Source organism: Amblyraja radiata, chromosome 1, assembly GCF_010909765.2.
Source record: "Amblyraja radiata isolate CabotCenter1 chromosome 1, sAmbRad1.1.pri, whole genome shotgun sequence".
Taxonomy (NCBI): Eukaryota; Metazoa; Chordata; class Chondrichthyes; order Rajiformes; family Rajidae; genus Amblyraja; species Amblyraja radiata.
This window is the reverse complement of record NC_045956.1, coordinates 5,072,912-5,080,369: the sequence shown is the minus strand read 5'-3', so window position 1 is coordinate 5,080,369 and position 7,458 is coordinate 5,072,912. Positions and strand designations below refer to the sequence as shown.

Sequence of the window (7,458 nt, the reverse complement as noted above, 5' to 3'; positions counted from 1 at the left end):
TATTAATTATCGACTATGGCTATTACAGCCAAACTGGTTCCAGATATTCTAACCAGCCCTGGCTATATTAAGGAACTATCGTCATGGCATGTTCCAATGATATTAACGACGACTAATCCATGGGTATAGCTATCACAGCTTTAGCTATTATTCTTTTAGCCGAGCTTGTCATGCAATCCAGATAGATCTACGATTGAAACCATCGCTCTCAGCCTTGACTAAGATCAAGCGGAGTATCTGTTGTTGTTAGTTCTATTTTGACTCGTCCCTTATCAAGGGACCATATGTCAATTGATTTGGAACAGGGAGATGGGGAGGGGCTTGCTCCGTCCACTCCACGCATCAACCAGTATTGCAGTACCTTGAAATATAAATCCTCTACTGTTGACTATTTGGTATTCAACACTCTACCCACTTATCTTTAACTTGGCATAGGAGAGTCAGTATGACACAACCTGTAACAATTAATGGTATCTACCTACCATTAAACAGTGGCAAGAGTATTGGGAGTTAGTAGCAGCTGTTCCAGCTACTTAACTTGAACATTCCATTAAGGCTAGGTGCTAATGTTTAAACTACCCTCACCCAAAACATGGTGGCATATGCACTAATCTGGAGTCGTCATCACTATAGACACTAGGCGTAAAACCTAGTTTGGAAATTTTGAGTACGCTCTATTGGCAAAGCATATTATTCTGCAGTGCACCATTTTGCATGTTCGTTTATAATTAACAACATCACAGTAGTGACATACACAAACCACTAGGGCAGAATAAATCGATATCATGTGACATTTATTTAACAATTGGAAACTACAGGTCGTCAAAAATATACGACCATCAGCAAACTTACCTACTAGGTGAGCTAAATACTGTAAACAGACATATTAAACCCAAGTATTGCTGGAATTACAAAGCAATATGGAACACCCGATATCGATTTCACTATTCAATTGAATTCTCCACGTACCAATGTATGTCGCAAGAAACCAAATTTGAGGCAGGGGCAATTAATTAATTCCCACTGAATTAGGAAGCGTGAGGGGGGAATCTAATCTATGTTTTTCCCCTTTTTTCCTACCTCATCGGGTACTACGGCCTCATCAGTCGGGTACTACGCACATGCCACGATAAATTAAACTACTGGATTGCAGATTTGAAAAGACCATCACTAGGCCTGGATTGCAGGAATTGGGAAGACCTCTGCTGGGCCTGGATTGTCAATAGTGCTATCAACACAAGGATAGCATCCCATCGCATATCCACTAGGGAACATACTTGGCGAACATCAAGAAGTGGGAAGATACCATTCAAATACAGGAACTACATATTCAACTACAACAAACCTGTGCTGGAGTTCTGGCAGGTCTTCACCACAATGAAGGATTCAGCCAGAAGTGCTCTGTCAGCCTACTTAACTCGGGCACCAGGACCACAGGCCACAGGGTACCTCCCGCTGGTGATCAAATCTAGGAGAGGTTAATCCCCCAGACCCGGGTACACCCAAATCTGGGATGTCAGTATGGACCTGACGTACCTTAGGGGATGGCCACCAGCCAGGTCCCTCACCCTGGAACAGCCCACCCTGAAGGGACATGCTGATGGCCTTGTCTCAGCACAAAGAGTCCAGTTTCCTCCATCCACTACGATTGGACAATATGGTCCACTACACCATGTTACATTACCATTAGGGACTGGGCAAACAGAGCAGACCAGGAACATCAGGTCTAGTTATGGAATTCCGGGCATACCCACCTGAACCACGGTTATGTGTCATGACCCACTTATTGAACTACATCGACACAATATGTAATCCTCGAGGGAGAGAAAAAGCCTTATGGGTCAGCCACAAGAAACGTTATGGTCGGGTGACGAGCCAAACTATCTCAAGTGGCTCAAGCAGGTACTGGGAGTTGCTGGAGTACATATTAACGTGTATAAATCTTACTCCACCAGGACAGCATCCACATCAGTGACTAAAAGGATGGACGTGCCAATGGACCACATCCTGGCTACAGCGGGGTGGTCTAGGGAGTATACGTTTCAAACTTTTATAACAAACCACTGACAGGACCTGTATCGTTTGCAGAAAAAGATTCTGCAAAAAATATATAATTTAAGCCCGGGGGAGCATTTGGTCTTGTTGTTGTTAATAACACCATTATTGTTTTTACAAACAGATTCATGGTTGATTACGATAACATACTTCCTCCCTCGAAAGACTTCGGCAGCGAGTGAAGTATGAACTGTTACACGGTTTGAAATCACAGCTTTAAAATCTTCACGTAGTCACTCACGTGACTCCGAAGTAAAATAGTAAGATTAAACGAGAACTTACCAGTTTGAAGTTTGATCTGTATTTTATGAAGAGTTACGATGAGGGATTATGTGCCCTCCGCTCCCACCCTCAATAATATGGGTCAAACTGATAACTAAGGTCTCCTTTTCTTTACTGTTTATTTCAATAACTGTGTCTATCTGTGATTCCACACTGCTGCTTTGAAGTATGTCGCGCATGCATGCTGAGCGGGCTCTTCACGTAATCCCTCATCGTAACTCCTCATAAAATACAGATCAAACTTCAAACTGGTAAGTTCTCGTTTACTCTTACTATTTTTAGTGTTCTTTAGCTTGTTTTATGTGGGGGGTGGGGGAAACTTTTTCTAACCTCTTACCTCGATGGAGATGCAATTTTTTTCCATATGCTATCTCCGTCCGCACTGCGGCCTAACATCGTGGAGTTGGCGGCCTTTGTTGGAGACCAATTTTGAGAGCACCATCGCGGCCGCTTGAGGACTTACCATCACGAGGCCCCGCAATCCTTTTGCCAGTGATCGACCTCGGAGCTCCAACCGTGGGTGCTGGCGGACTTAACATCATGGAGCCAGCGGTCTCTGGTCAGAGACCGACGCCGGGGATTCCAAGCCGCAGGAGCTTCGATCGCCCCGATGCAGGAGTTTCGATCACCCCGATGCAGGAGTTTCGATCGCCCCGATGCGGGAGCTTCGACCGCCGGCTGTGGGAGCTTAGACCATCGCTGTGGTGGATGTTTGTTAACTTTTATGTAGTTGTGTGTCTTGTTGCTCTTTTTTCGTATGGCTGTATGGTAATTTGCATATCATTGTACCTTAATTGGTACATGTGACAATAAAAGACCTTTGAAACCTTTATTTATGTAGTCTCGATTACCCTCCACCGAGCTACCAGAGACATATTCTACCAGAGACATATAGATGCTTTCCAGGATCAGTAATTGTATCAATTTTGCCTGATGCCAGGCAAACGTGTGCTAGTACTTGCATATCTGCCTTGCTTCTCAAGATTGCAAGCTGCTGTCAATTTCACACACAGGGCAATGCACAAGAGAACCCATATAGCAATCATGAATAATCATCAATTATAAGCGATCAAATTTAATCAACAAGAGTACATGCACAAAGTAAAATGTTGCTTTTTTTCGAAAATAAATTTTATTCATAAAAAATATATACAAGAATAGTGCATGGCATTCCTTACAATCATAAAGTCTATCTATTCATCATGTTATCAGCTCTATATATTTATAGTGTTGGCACATTCTACATAGGCACTTGTATGGTTGATGTCCTTGAATGATATCAATTTCAAATGTCTGCTCAAGATATGCTCTGGTACGCATTGATAAATAATGAGAAGGTAAATTTGAGGAAGATTCAGTACATAATGTCTATGGATGATTCCCACAAAGAGGATTTGGACAATGAACACCTTATCCCTGTTCTTGCACCAGTCACTCACATTAGTGTCTGTGACTTCAGATATTTCTTCATAACAGTATAACTTTCAGTTATCTGAAACTGATAACATAAATTTAATTTATATGTAGCAATAAAACTATCAAATCCAATCGCTATTGATCTCATCCCTACCCTCCACATTCTTACTGATGTAACCCATGCTACATCCAATAAAACAGACCTGCGCCTCTACTTCCTCAAAAGGCCAAGAAAATACAGCACATCTTCATTTTCAAAAGCATCCCATCTGGATGCATCACAGCTTGACATGGCAACTGTCCACGGGCACGACAAATTACAGATTTGTGAAAGTAGTTTGGTTCATTGTGCAAATCAGCATCCCCTCTTCCCCACCTCCCACCAATCGACTCGATCTATATTTCACACTGCCTTGGAAAAGCGCCCAACACAATGACCTTGCAGGGGAGTGTCGCTGATCACCGAGGCCCATCACCCAGGATGAGGCTATCCCAATGCACTTGTGGGTGCCGACACCTGCGAGGTCCCCAAACGTAGGAAACTCATCTGTAAAATTTGTAGTGGTGGATTGTATTCTTGCTAATATTTATTATTGTTGGTGGCACAGTGGGGTAGCGGGACAGCTGCAGCCTCATAGTGCCTGAGACCTGGATGCCATACTGATTACAGGTGCTGTCTCTGCAGAGTTTGTGTGTTCTCCGTGTGACCACTTGGATTTTCTCTGGGTGGTCCGGTTTTCTCCCATATTCCAAAGATGTGCAGGATGTAGGTTAATTTTACTTCGGAGTCACGTGAGTGACTACGTGAAGAACCCGCTTCCAACGCATGCGTGTCATATCGCTACACGCATTGCACGAGTCAACAGGAGGGGGGAGGACATCCCCCAGTAACGGGAGAAGATAATAGGACCAGCAAAAGGCAGGTAAGGACTCTGCATTTTTAGTTTACACAAATGGACAGAGTAAAAAGGAAGCGGTCTGCTAAAAAGCTGCCCGAGAAACGCGTTGTAAACGTGGATGAACGGCAGAGACAGCAGCCGTCGGCTCTAGAGGCCTCGGTAGAGGAATCAGCTGTGCCAGATCTGGCACCGACGAAACTTACTTCCCGGCCGGGAGGCAAAGTTCAAACTAAGACACACCATCTAGAAGAGCCCGACTTGGAGCAGCAGCGGGTGACCAGCCCGCATCAATATCGGACCAGGGCTGAACGGGTGCGGCAGACGGAACAAACCCGCTATGAGTGGCTGCATACGGAGCAGCCAGGAGAAACCGGGAACAGACGTGGACCGACAGTCAGGACCGGTGTGGCCAGCGGCGGGACGAGGAAAGCCCGCAAACCAGCACCCGTGAGTACCGGGGACGGGAACAGCGGGGATACAGAGAAGAGCAGCACACTGCTGAAAGGCTGCAGGAATGGGAGCAGCCAAAAATAGCAAGTGCAGCTCAACATAAAGACCGTCTAAAGGAGCTGCTGGAGGAACTCCTTCACAGTGGCAGTCCCATGAATGTGGAGACTAGCCACAGTGGGCAGGCAAGCCCCATATGGGTACCCCGTGAGGGACCCCCTGAAATCTCGACCTTTTCGGAGGAGAGTGGGCAGGACCCTGATGGGCCAGACCCTGATCACACAGCTTCCCATGATCCTGAATCTGCAGAAAAACATACACTGCTGGACATGGTTGCTGATTACTACAAACCAAGTCAAACAGGGGCAGACTTTGATTCCAGGATGGCAGCCAGTATTAACTACATGTCTGGCCATCAACTCCAACAACAAATATTCACAGAGACACTGGCCAGACATCTGCCACCTGGTAACTGTGATGCATTACAAATCCCCAGTGTCAACCAATGCATTTGGAAGCATATGGGGAGGGACATCAGGAACCAGGACCTCAAAATCCAGAAAACCTTAAATGGGCTTACGGCAGGGATCACAGCCTACACCCGCACCCTGGACAAAACAGAGCTAACTAAAGACCACCAAGACGCACTAGCTCTGTTTTGTAATGTACAATATGAGCTGAATAGCATGCGGAAGGCTGCTATTCAGCCGACACTGGATCCCAAATACGCAACAATTTACAAACAAAGAGCCGTTAAAACCTCAACCCTTTTGTTTGGGCAAGACTTGTCCAAACAGGTCAAGAAACTGGACGAAGAAACCAAGACACTGGGGCTCATCAAAGCCAGCACGAAGGCTTATTTTGGATCACGGTACCAGCCACATGTAAGACCGATAAGTGTGGCTCATACCAGTGGCACTGCCAGAAACCAATACAACCCACAGCAGCCTTTTTTAGGGTATGGCCAGGGACGGCCACCCTGGAAGATGCGGAAGCATCAACCTCCAGTACAACCTCGAACACAATCAATAAAAACAGAACCCCCCTTTTTCAAAAAACCAAGAAAATAATACAACCACCAGTAACCATGGAGGTACGTGGGTGGGGTTCTTTTGTAAAAAAGGGACCCACGACGGGGGGGTGGGAGGTTGCAATACGACAGTTATGAATGGTGTAAAATCACTACAGACTCGTATATTCTAAGCAGTATTCAGGGTTATCTGATAGAATTTACCCATTCCAATAACCCCCCAGTACAACATACACCAGAAAGGCATTTCGTCCTTATAAAAACCGAACAATCTAAAGCCCACATGGAGCTACAACGATTGTATACAAAAGGTGTGATTGAGCATACTACTCATGAACAATTAAAATTTGTATCAAACATATTATTAAAAATAAAAAAGATGGGGGTTGCAGGATTATCATTGACCTTTCAACCCTAAACACATTCGTTCAATATGTTCATTTTAAGATGGATACCTTTATCACTGCTAAATAATTAGTATCAGCTGGTTTCTATATGACAAGGATTGACTTAAAAGATGCATACTATACAGTACCCATCAGAGGGGAACACAGACAGTAGTTAAGTGTAAATTGATACCAGAAACTAATATGGATTATCTAGGATTCACCATTAACACGGTCAATATATTAGTAACTTTACCAATAGATAAAGCCGCAGCCCTACAGGAGGATTGCAGCGAGCTTCTTAAACACCAACAGACCCTCCATTAGAGGGTAGACCGGATAATTGGGAAGATTGTGGCTACATTCCCGGCCACACATTTTGGGCCATTACATTATCAAAATTTGCAAAGAGCAAAAATTAGAGCACTCAAATTTAACAAAGGTCATTTTGATAGACCTATGGAGCTGCCTACGGAAGCTATAATTGAACTACAGTGGTGGGAACATAGCATTAGGTATTGCTCCAACCCCATCATTATGGACAACCCGTCTATGGTATTACAAAATGGTGTATCCAAAGAAACATTTGGATATCGGCAACATACCTACCAGGTAAGCTAAATTCAGTGGCAGACACCAGGTCACGCAAATTTAATGAAAACACGGAATGGATGTTAAATAAAAATGTATTTGCTGAAATTACAGCAAAATATGGTAGACCAGATATTGATATCTTTGCGTCCAGGTTGAATCACCAATTACCAAGGTATGTCTCCTGGAAACCAGACCCTGGGGCAGAAGCTACAGATGCTTTCTCACTGCATTGGGGGAAATGGCGTTTTTTATGCTTTCCCCCCATTCTGCCTCATCAACCGGGTACTAAGGAAAATTCAACAATATTCGGCATCTGGGATTATCATAGTACCCGATTGGCCTACTCAAC

General features: G+C 44.4%; 1 non-coding gene and 1 pseudogene across 1 annotated transcript; both read left to right on the top strand.

Moving 5' to 3' along the window:
* Nucleotides 1-201: 201 nt before the first annotated feature.
* Nucleotides 202-380, top strand: LOC116983356 (annotated as a pseudogene).
* A 3,803-nt stretch (nucleotides 381-4,183) lies between these two features.
* Nucleotides 4,184-4,343, top strand: LOC116983801. The gene has a single exon (XR_004414817.1). It is a non-coding gene; the product is annotated as a U1 spliceosomal RNA (small nuclear RNA).
* The last annotated feature ends 3,115 nt before the right edge of the window (nucleotides 4,344-7,458 follow it).